Source organism: Octopus bimaculoides, chromosome 3, assembly GCF_001194135.2.
Source record: "Octopus bimaculoides isolate UCB-OBI-ISO-001 chromosome 3, ASM119413v2, whole genome shotgun sequence".
Classification (NCBI taxonomy): Eukaryota; Metazoa; Mollusca; class Cephalopoda; order Octopoda; family Octopodidae; genus Octopus; species Octopus bimaculoides.
In genome coordinates this window covers 44,679,687-44,692,261 of record NC_068983.1, presented here as the reverse complement: position 1 = coordinate 44,692,261, position 12,575 = coordinate 44,679,687, and the positions used below count along the sequence as shown (strand labels likewise).

At 40.0% G+C, this 12,575-nt stretch overlaps 1 protein-coding gene across 1 annotated transcript in view; it reads right to left on the bottom strand.

Annotated features, from left to right (window-relative positions):
- Positions 1-12,575, bottom strand: part of LOC106874452 (lysM and putative peptidoglycan-binding domain-containing protein 3-like) — a 50,778-nt gene that overhangs the window by 29,592 nt on the left and 8,611 nt on the right. The gene's annotated exons all lie outside the window — the stretch shown is intronic.

The window sequence follows — 12,575 nt, the reverse complement described above, 5'->3', positions numbered from 1 at the left end:
GCATACTTCAAGATCACCAGCATTCTCTCTCTCACACACACAGCCCCTCGTTCTTCGATCACCGTTCTTTCTCCCCCTTTGTTATCTCCCCCTTTTCTTAGCTCTCCTGTGTAAATTTTCCAAACTTCCGGTCAGCAGAAGCAATGATAGATCGTTGACCAAACACCATTCATTTTTTTTCTCCGTGCTTTTCTCCTTGTTTTCTCCGTATTCTTTCTGTTGAAGAGCGTAGCTCGAAACGCTGAAGACTTCCCGTATTCCCGAGCGTCATACTAATACATCCTTTTGTTGTTTACACCACCTGTCCTCGTCTGTTGTTGTTTTTTTTCGTACATTCTCCCATATACATATATATATATATAAATTCACGACTCATTGATCATGATTTCAATTCCTAGACTGGGTGGTGCGTTTTGTTTTATATGCATACAACATGCTTCTGTCAAGTAAATTTCCCTTCCATGATATTGGTCAAGCTACAATAGAAGACAATTGCCCAAGGTACCACACAGTGAGACTGAATCAGAAACCATGTGAATACAAAGCAAACATCTTGACCACAAGACCATATACATATATGTTTGTATGTGTAAATTCATATATAATCCAAAGAGGGTTGAGAAATCTAGAATGGTTGTACAAATCAATGAATCATGTTTTTCCTATAAACCAAAACACTGTAACAATTACACACCACACAAACAACAATGGGTTTTTGACATTATTGATAACTCAACACTGTTGACGTTGGGATATAAGTTACTGCCAATAATTTAATCAGTTGCATAATCTAAAACTACAAGACACAGTGAGATCAATAGACAGCTCATGACAACATTGATAGAAAGTTTCAGTTAACTCCTAAGACAGTAAATCTTTCTTTGCTTGTGGTAGATAAAAATATTGGGGTATTATTTTTCAACTGAGAAATACTAAAACCAAATCCTATTCTAACTGCACTGTTGAACAAGAGACTTATGAGTTTCCTACATTCATAAGATATCTGGCATAAAAGATATTCGAGTAAGTCTTTACACAATTTCTTTTGTATTATTGCAGATCAATATAAATTTCTGTTTAAAATGTTGTCAACCATCATCACCATCACCATCATTGTTTAACCCTTTCGTTACTGTGTTTATTTTAAGATGCTGTATTTCTTTCAATTACTTTAAATATAACAAAGAATTTAGTAAAATAACTTAGTTATCATTAAGCTAGTGTTAGGAACATAAATTGTGATTAAAGTTTGGTGGCAGATTTTAATTCAAAACTTATGAAAACAAGACATTTGTACTCAGAGCCAGAGCCGGTTTCAGCCAGGTTGGTCACGAAAGGGTTAAAACTTCTTTTGGTTTCCATCATGCCCAAGATGCCATGCACCCATGCAGTTGGTCTGAATCCAAAACAATGCAGTGGATAAGCAAACTTCTTGACCACACAGCCATGTCTGAGGCTGTATCAACTATTTAGATAGTAAATAGTCATTAGATAATTAAATAGACGGTCTTGTGGAATTTGATCCAAATTATAGTGTTCTGAGTTCAAATCTCAAATGTGGTGTGCAAGAGAGACGACTGCGCTGGTATGGTCATGTGATGTGTATGGATAAGGACAGCTGTGTAAAGAAGTACTGATCTCTAACTGTGAAGGGAACCTGTGGTAGAGGTAGACCCAGGAAGATATGGGACGAGGTAGTGAAGCATGACCTTCGAACCTTACAGAGGCAATGACTAGTGACCAAAACCTTTGCCGATGTGCTCTGCTTAAGAGGACCTATCAAGCCAAGTGCACCCATGCTGGTGGAATGTACAAAAAAAAAAATCAACATTTGAACGTTGGGCCTCACGGAGGCAATGACTGAGACCTTTGGCATTATGTCATGCTTGACAAGACCCATTAAGTCAAGCAAAATCACATTTGTGACAGATACAAGTGTCACACAAATGGCTTCTGTGCCAGTGGCACATATAAGCCCTATTACACTCTCAGCCATAGAAAACCATGCCAAATCAGACTGGAGGCTGGCGCAGCCCTCCAGCATGCCAGCCCAGTCAAACTGTCCAACCCTTGCCAGCACGGACAACAGACATTTATTGATGATGATGATGATGATGATGATGATGATGATTATATATATATATATATAAAAGTTAAATAATGAGGGTAGAAATTAATACTATAAATTAATATCAATTTAAACAAGTGGCCTAGCATACTTAAAAATATCTGAAGATTATGAATTATATTACATATATAAATAAGAGAAATAGCCACCAAGGTGGATTCCTAATATGCTTGAATAAGACACCAGATTGCCTTATCACAAAGAATATGTTCTCAAGAAATTTCAGCAAAACGCCAGAATGTAAATGAGCAAGACAGATGAAAAGATACATCTTTTCATTGCGCTTTGCTGAAATTTCTTGAGAACATATTCTTCGTGGTAAGGCAATCTGGTATTGTCTTCTAGCATATTATGGAATCCACCTTAGTGGTTATTCCTGTTATATATGTATGATATATGTGTGTGTGTGTGTGTGTGTATCAAGGGTTGAACAGACAGAACACAACAAGGAGATGAAAGCAGAGCAAACGGTAAACTTTGAAAACAACTGTTTTTATGTACAAAAACAACATTTACTGAATAGAGAATGTGTGTAGAGTCTATTATTTCTTATAATTGACAGTAACTTTAAAGCTTCAATGGGTTTGTGGTTTATTCAAACTGTGAATAAGCTATAGGACTAGCAAAACTTCACTGTCAAATTTTACACACACATTCATATATGAGAAATATGGGCTGAACAAGTCAGCAAATTGGGGTGAGTTTCATATCTACTTGACCTTAATGCAAGTACTTTCTACCAAATTGTTTTTCAGCTGAGTCAACATTGAGTAATCATAATCTATTGGTTAGTAAGGTCTCACTTTCCCCCACCCACCCACACACAAATGTTCACACAAACTTATACAAACAAACTCACATGTATATAGACACTCATCATACATGTATTTCACATAGAAGGGAGACCTGTATATTTGGCACCATCTTGTAAATAAGTATACTTCATTATAAACTGATGTGTTCAGACAAATGTCATCACCTTCGTTATTATTGTTACCTTGTTTCAGCCATTATAATCCCAGCCCTGCCATTCTTCAGGTGTCTGTCATATTAAATATCATCATCATCATTTAACATCCACCTTCTCATGTTTGTGTGGGTCACATGGAATTTATTGGGGCAGATTTCCTATAATTGGGTGCCTTCCTGTCACCAATCCCCACTTGTTTCCAAGCAAAGTATATATTTCCCCATAGCCAGATATGTTTTTCATATATTAGAAACTAACAGCACTGCTTGTATGAGAGTGGTGCTCATTTACAACCATGATGTCAAGACAAGGTGCATGGCTCAGTGGTTAGAGAGTCACTCTCGCAACCATGAGGTAGCGAGTTTGATTCCCGGAACGGGCTGTGTGTTGTGTTCTTGAGCTAGACACTTTGTTTCATGTTGCTTCAGTTCACTTGGCCGTAGAAACGAGTTGCATTGTCACTGGCGCCAAGCTGCATCAGAATTTTCCTTTCCCTTGGATAACATTAGTGGCATGGAGAGGAAAGGCTGGTACATATGGGCAACTATTAGTCTTCCATAGCAGTTCGGCAAAAGAGACCGATAGAATAAGTACTAGGCTTTCAAAGAAAAAGTCCCGGGGCTGTTTTGCTCGACTAAAGGCGGTGCTCCAGCATGGCCGCAGTCAAAATGACTGAAACAAGTAAAAGAGTAAAAGAGCCATGCCCAGACTTGTGCTTCAGAGGGGAACTTCCCATGTCATTCATGACTGAATGGGGTCTTCACCCAAGACTGCATCATGCTCCAGTGTCTTCTTTGGTATGGTTTCTATGGCTGAATGCCCTTCCTTATGCTTAACCATTTAACAACATGCACCAGATGCTTTTTTGGGGGTGGAGAGGCACCAGTACTAGAGAGGTTGCGTGACTTGCCTGATCCCCTTTGACTGAACATGGCTACAAAAGAGAGAAAGGTGGATTTATGTTAGGAGATGAGGGGTTAAAATATGAGAAAGCGCCAGAATAGAACAGGTTTCTTGCTGCAGGGGAGCTACACAGTGACTCCTCACATTATAGAAGCAAGAGAGAGTAGGGGTGACTAGGGTGGAACTGGAAAAAAACTATAGTAGTGATGAGGTATCAGGATGGACATATATATTCATGTGTACACATATGCACATGTACACACATGCACGCACACACATACACACACTCACTCACACATTCTAGCTCTTATTCAAATGTACTCTGATGCCCTAAGTCCATGACTGCCAGATATAGTGATTTACTCTACATATTTTTGCTGTTGTTGTCTCATCCGTGGTACATCTTCTGGCTATAAAACCAAACTGCATCTCATCTAAGCTGACCCAGTTTCTGATAAACTGTGCTATAACCAGGGGTGTAGCTAGGATTGGGCAAGCAGGGCACATGCCCTGGGCACCACTTTGAGGAGGGCACAATTTTGGCCAAGATCATTTTCTAATTAAGCTATTAAAAAAAAAAATTTTGAAATTTTTTCAGGCATGGTTTGTTTTCTTTATCACCATCCATACCATTAAGCAGAATAGGTGTTCTTACTTGACCTCACAAAATGCATGCGCTGCTTTTTGGTTGGGGTGCCGGGTACAATTTTGATTCTTGCCCTTGGTACCATTTACCCTAGCTACGCCCTTGGCTATGACTGTGTGTGTGTAAATAGGTATGTACATATTGCATGTATGTATATGTACATCCATTTATTTTACATGTAGCATAGGTTAGATGAATATATATTATTGAGACATTGTTTTACAACTAGACACCCTTCTTGTCACTAAACCCTGCCAGTTTTACATGTAAGGGGGGTTTTCATTCCGCTGATCTTTGAAAGCAGCCACTGCATTGGGTAACTTGTTGATAGGTAAATATTGATAATATCACAAGCAATTTTTTGGATAGAAAGATTCTTGAGCTACAGACAGATGCATATGCACACACACACACATATATAGGCAGGTACCTTGAACATAGATGACATGAGAAAACTGGAAAGAAATGATCCGCGCATGCTCCATTGAATGTGCAATGTAAGTGTGTATGAACAAGATAGTATAAATGTAGAGAGAAAAACTGGGCATAAAAGGAATCAGGTGTAGTGTGCAAAGAAGAAGACTGTGCTGATATGGACATGTGGTGTGTATGGATGAGGATATCTGTATAAAGATGTGCTTGTCACTAAATGTTGCTGGAGCTTGTGGATGAAGAAGACCTACGAAGACATGGGATGAAGTGGTGAAAGCTGACCTCTGGACCCTAAGCCTCACAGATGAAATGACAAAAGATCAGGATATTTGGCAATATAAGGTTTTTATGAATACCTGCCCATCATGGTGAAACTCACTTTTGGAAGCTTTTTGTGCATACATACTGTATGCATATGTGTGTGTGTGTATATGTATGTATGTATGTGTGTATATATATATATATATATATATATATATATATATATACATATATACATATACACACTCTTTTACTCGTTTCAGCCATGTAGCTGCAGTTATGCTGGAGCACCACCGTGATCTTTCTGATTTATTCAGTCTGGGGTGTTTCACATCACCACTCCTGTATGTGCCTTTGTCCCAGCTGTTGGCTCATTTAGTGTATAAGGGAGTTTGATTCTGCTGCCCCCGTCTACACTTCATGTTGAGCTGTTGATTCATCTGGTATTGTGGAGAGGAGGATGTCTAGTTCCTGTTTGAAGACATCTACTTCCACCTTATTCAGGTTTCTTAATTTTGGGGGCAGGGCATTGAAGAGCTGTGGGCCTTTGAACCCTAGACTATTGCAGTACCTGGTCCTGAATTTAGATGGAGTGGATGGTGCCTTAGGTACAATACAATGTATATATTCTATACATGGTCACTTCACTCAATTAATCTCCTCCATGTCCTCTGCCCCTACCCACTGAAGTTTCCCCCACTTCTGATAGCATTTTTCTTTTTTGCTATCCAGAACTATTTCAGTTGTTAGTCATTCTTCATCCATTAATATTGTTCCCTATATCCACATTTCATAATGGCTATTCTCTCCCACGTTGGACCACTAAGTTATCCCTCTTCACCCAGTATATGTATTTCTCCCTCTAGTCCACATTTGCTTCCTACCCAGACATCTCTCTCTCTCTCTTTTTTTCCCATTGTCAATCATTGCTCTACCCTGCTGCTAGCATCTCTCAAGCCTCACCAACTTGTACACCCCCTCCCCTTAACCCTTCTCAGTCTTTACACATGTTGTCTATCTACCTCCCGCTCTCCCATTTCCTCTGCCTCTTCCCCACCATACATTCTTGCAAACTCCCACCCACCTCGTGCTTTGAGGTACCATATGGACACCTCATCACCATCTGTCTGTCTCTTTGGAGATACCACTATTTCATTCTCACTCTCTCTCTCCTAAATGTGAGTAGCCCTGCAACTCCTCCACAAGAACTTGCTCTATTCCATCATCTTCTCCCGTACCTCCAGTACCTCCAGTCTCAGGTTTTATAGACATGTGAGCTTGACGGTGACCTCAATAATACCAGTAGTATGGAAAAAGCACCCAGTACACACTGGAAAATTGTTGGTGTTAGGAACGGCATCCAGTCACAGAAACCATTCCAAAGCATTGGAGCATGATGATATATATATATATATATATATATATAATATATTGATGATGATGATAAGAGAGAGAATGTTATATTAAATCTCCGAGTGAGATATAAACAGTACCAGTATGGAACCGTAACATATATTTACCAACTAAGTGTGACATCCTATACAGGACAGTGCTACTGATGTTTATAGCCCCAGGAAGACATTTTCTCCAATTATCTAATGACGCACATTCTGTGTCCAATTGGTATTCGCAAGGGGAGGTCATCGCTCCCATCTCTAGCCTTACGTAATACACATGAACTCGAGTTTCTGGGTGGTTACCCATCCTCAGTATGTGTCATTCACCAGCTAGTGATGGAAGCTCATTCCATTAGAAAAATATATAGTAATTTGCAAGTGGAATGAGCTTCAATCACTGTTGTTGGCACTCCGTCGCTTACGACGTCGAGGGTTCCAGTTGATCCGATCAACGGAACAGCCTGCTCGTGAAATTAGCGTGCAAGTGGCTGAACACCCCACAGACACATGTACCCTTAACGTAGTTCTCGGGGATATTCAGCGTGATACAGTGTGACAAGGCTGACCCTTTGAATTACAGGCACAACAGAAACAGGAAGTAAGAGTGAGAGAAAGTTGTGGTGAAAGAGTACAGCAGGGTTCGCCACCATCCCCTGCCGAGCCTTGTGGAGCTTTAGGTGTTTTCGCTCAATAAACACTCACAACGCCCGGTCTGGGAATCGAAACTGCGATCCTATGACCGCGAGTCCGCTGCCCTAACCACTGGGCCATTGCGCCTCCACTAGCTTCAATCACTAGCTAGTGGTTAACACACGCTGAAGACAGGTAGTCACTCAGAAACTCAAGTCTGTATGTATTACATAAGGCTAAAGATGGGAGCGATGACCGCCCCTTGCAAACACTAATCGGACACAGACTGTGTGTTGTTAGCCAGCTGGAGGAGATGTCTCCTGGAGTTATAAACATCAGTAGCACTGTCCTGTATAGGATGCCACACTTAGTTGGCAAATATGTTACGGTATGTGTGTATGTATATATATATATATATATAATAATATTAGGGACAAAATCCAAAATTACAGGTAAAAACTTGGTTATTTTCCCTAAAACTATATATATATATATATATATATATATATATATATCTCGTGTATACACACACACACACACACGCATACAGTGAGCTTTGTACAAGTTACAAAACATTAGTTGACCTAGAGCTACAGAAAACACTTGCCCTAGGAACCCTGCTGTGGGACTGAACCTAAAACAATGTGGTTGCATAGCAAACTTCTTAACCATGCAACCATATCTGCATTAAAGTGTGTGTGTGTGAGTGGTATCATTTTATGCACGCACATACATATACACAGGCACACACACATACACACACATACATACACACACATACATACACACACACTCGTACACACACACTCACACACACACACACATAAAGTATGTTTACAGTTGTCAAATATTTGGACGTGTACAAACAAAACTTGTGTATTGTGTATGTGTGTGTGTGATTACCATTATCATTTTACACATGTATGTGCGTGTGTGTATGTATGTAAATATGTTTCCAGTTGTCAAATATTTGGTCACATGTAAACAAAACTTGTGTGCATCAGTAACTCCATGAAGCCATCTGCTTCCAAAAATATACATGCTCCTCCTGATGTATTAAGGACTGTTTCTTCCTTGTCCTCATCATCATCATCATTATCATGTTGCTTAATTTTCAGTACTCCTATGAGTTGGTTAACTCTTCTACAGAACAACATCTCTCAATGTTCGATCATTTTTTATCTTTTGATATTGGCCTTCACCTGATATTGGCTTTCACCTGATATTGGCTTTTACCTGATATTGGCTTTCACCCCTTCTTCTCCTGTTTTCTTTGGTCTTCCTCTTCCACTCACGTCTTCCTCTTCCACTCATGTCTTCCTCTTCCACTCACGTCTTCCTCTTGCATTGCTTGGTGATACACCATTTTGAGCATGGCTGTTGCCAGTACCACCTGAATGGCCTTTGTGCCGGTGGCATGTAAAACACCCACTACACTCTCAGAGTGGTTGATGTTTGGAAGGGCATCCAGCTGTAGAAACTCTGCCAAATCAGATTGGAGTCTGGTGTAGCCATCTAGTTTGCTACTTCCCAGTCAAATCGTCCAACCCATGCTAGCATAGAAAGCGGATGTTAAACGATGATGATAGTGATGATGAATGGATGTGCAAGAGTATCAGCTGACCAAACTCAGTGGAGGAGGCGTGCCATGTAATAGGCTAAGCAGCCAGGAGGTCCTAAAGCCAAATATATAAGCGTACACATAAATTCATATATACATGCATGTACATATATAGGTAGATGACATTTTAATTAGTAACTTTGAATTTAACATAGCACAGCTGTCAATATATATGCATTGAATTGGTTTAATAACTCTATTAGGATATCAACAAGGATACCAGAATTCAAGATACCAATTGTCAAGTTGTAGTGGGGAACACACACACCTCCTCTCTCTCTCTCTCACTTACATATGCTCACTCAGTTGACTTTCACACAGCTTCTGTCTACTAAATTTGCTCACTAGGCATTGGTCAGCCCAGAGCTATAGTAGAAGGCGGGGAGCTGGCAGAAACATTAGCACTCCGGACGAAATGCTTAGCGGTATTTCGTCTGTCTTTACATTCAGAGTTCAAATTTCGCTGAGGTTGACTTTGCCTTTCATCCTTTCAGGGTCAATAAAATAAGTACCAGTTGCGTACTGGGGTCAATCTAATCACTGCTCCCCCCCCCCCAATTTCTGGCCTTGTGCCTAGAGTAGAAAAAAAAAAGGCTATAGTAGAAGACATTTATCCAAGATACTGTGTATGGAACTGAACTAAAAATCACGTGGTTGCTAAGTGAATTTCAGAACCACTCAACCATTCCTGCACCAGTATATTTGCCATTTTACTGATCCTGGATTGAGCTCGTATCTCCTACCTAAATTACTTGACTTAACCCTTTTGATATTAGACCCCTGGTTCTAGAATTCTTGAAACAAAATCTGTACGTTTTAACATAAATGTTGTAACAAAATACTTAATGCTTAACGATTAATTGAAACATGAATTTAGTCCCTGTATTAATTAAAGAATAAATATGTCCTCTGGTTCAGAATATTCCTAGTGTGGATCATGGACTGAGAACAGGCTACCCTTGTGGACATAACGAAGGGCTTGATTTGAAATTATAAGTGAGAGTACAGGCACAGCTATCTGGTTAAGAAACTTGCTTCCCAGCTATCTGACCTTGGGTTCAATCCCACATTGTGGTACTATTGCAAGTGTCTTCTGTTATAATTCTAGGCTGACCAAAGCCTCATGAGTGGATTTGACAGACAAACTGAAAAATTGTTGTATGTGTATGTATATATGTATGTGTGTGTGTGTGTGTGTGTGTGTGTGTGGCACACAGTTGTTAAATAACAATGATGATATAAAGATAGCAGACACATGCACCTACATACATGCATACATACACACACACATCATCATCATTTAACATTCATGTTCCATGCTGGCATGGATTGGATGGTTTGACAAGGATCCAATAAGCCCATGGACCACATCGTACTCCAGAGTATGCTTTGGCATGATCTCTGGCTCAATGCCCTTCCTAACGCCCATCACTTTACAGTGTGTACTGGGTGCTTTTCATGTGCCACTGGTACTCTTGAGGTCACCATGTAGCTCACAAGTTTGAGGGGGGTGCATTCTTATATTAGATGGGGGTTAAGGTATGAAGGAAGAGGTTGAGGTGAAGTAATTTCTTGTTGCAGAGGAGCTACATAGCTATTCACAATTAGGTGAAAGACAGAGAATGAATTGGCAGAGAGAGAGAGAGAGAGAGAGTGGTGAGGTGTCCATGTGACACCTTAAAGCACTAGGTGAGTAGTAGTGGATGGGTGGGGTGGGTGTTGCAAGAGTGCACGGAGGGGGAGGGTAGATAAAGGAAATGGGAGAGAAGGAGGCAAGAGGATAAGCAACATCTGTAAAAATTGAGAAGGACTGAGGGGCAACGGGTGCATGAGTTGAGAAGGCTAGTGGGGACACTAGCAGCAGGGTAGTAATGATGATACAGATGACAAGGAGAGGAGAGAGATGACATGTTTGGGTAGATGGCAGGAACAGAGTAGGGAGACAGACAAGTGTAGTGCATGAGGAGAAGTGGGGTGGGAGAGCTACAGTAACATAAGGGTATGGAGAACACTAGTAATACCCCACAAACAACTAACAAGTGAGATGGTTCTGGATCAAATCTATTTACTAGGCTTTGGTCAGCCCAGGGCTATGACATGGTTGGGAAGCAAACTTAACACAGCCATGCTTGGACCTTGGTCAGAACTTCCAAGTATTGGCACCAGTTGTTCGATCAACTGAACCCGCAAGACTCATTCAGTTAGTGTGTAAGTAGCAGAGTACTCCACAGATACCTGTACTCATAACATAATTCTGGGATCTTTGGGGTTTGACGGGCAACATTTGTTTTCTTAACGAAACACTTTCAAACTTGGGACACTGGTAGAATGTGTCATATAAAACAACTTCTTCTCTTAACCTTCTTAACAAAAAATTGTACATCGCAAGTTATTTCATGTTAAAGTTGTCGTATTTCTGTAATTTCAACCAATCACTGACATCTATTCAGCTGTATACAGTTACTGCTGTTTGGTGTCAAGTGTGTTATTCCCTGTTTAATTATATCATTATTCCCTAGTAAGGGTTTAGGGTTAGGGTTCGTGTTTTAGGGTTAGGGTTCGTGTTTTAGGGTTAGGGTTGGGGTTAGGGTTATGGTTATGAGTTATAGGGTTAGAGTTAAGGTTATGGCAAAAATAATCATAACCCTAACCGTAATCCTAAAACTAACACTAACTCTAAAACCCGAACCCTAAAGCTAAAACCAGTACAAACGCACGAACGATCTCATAAATAAGAGTAACATGGGTAGTTGTTGTTGACAAACAACGGGACTAATTTTAGTTACGGCATTAATTGTTTTCACCTCAATAGACGTCAGTGATTGGTTGAAATTACCGAAATACGACAATTTTTTCATAAGATAACTTCGAATACAAAATTTTTTATCTGTTCTATACCACAAAATATACAAATATTCGAAGTTTGAAAGTGTTTCGGTACCAAAAACATTACAAAAAAATGTTGCCCGTCAAACCCCAAGGATCCTAATTCTGAAGTAGAATCAGTGTAATACAGAGTGATGAGGGCAAACCTTTCAATTACATCTACTATCTATCTGACAGGCTTCCACACAGTTTCCATCAACACAGCTTTACTCACAAAGCATGGGTCAACCCAGGGCATTAGAAAAAGTCATTTGCACAAGATGCCACGCAGCGGGATTGAACTTTTGACTTTATGATTGCAAGGCGAAATTCTTAACCCATTATCAATGGTCCATTCAACAATTTTTCTTCAATGAATAATATTATGTAACTTTCAAACCTGATCTAGTTCGACGAGTGCCATGACAAAAGAGAAGAAAGGAAATCTTGTGTTACTGATATAGGTCATAAGAGAATTAAATAAACAGGACACTTGTATAAATATACATGTATACATACAAACTCTTTTACTCGCTTCAGTCATTTTGACTGCGACCATAGGATTATAGGAGTACCACCTGTAATCGAACGAATCAACACCAGGACTTATTCTATCGGTCTCTTTTGCCGAACCGCTACGTTACGGGGACGTAAACACACCAACATAGGTTGTCAAGCGATGGGGGGAAGACAAACACACACACACACATACATTATATATA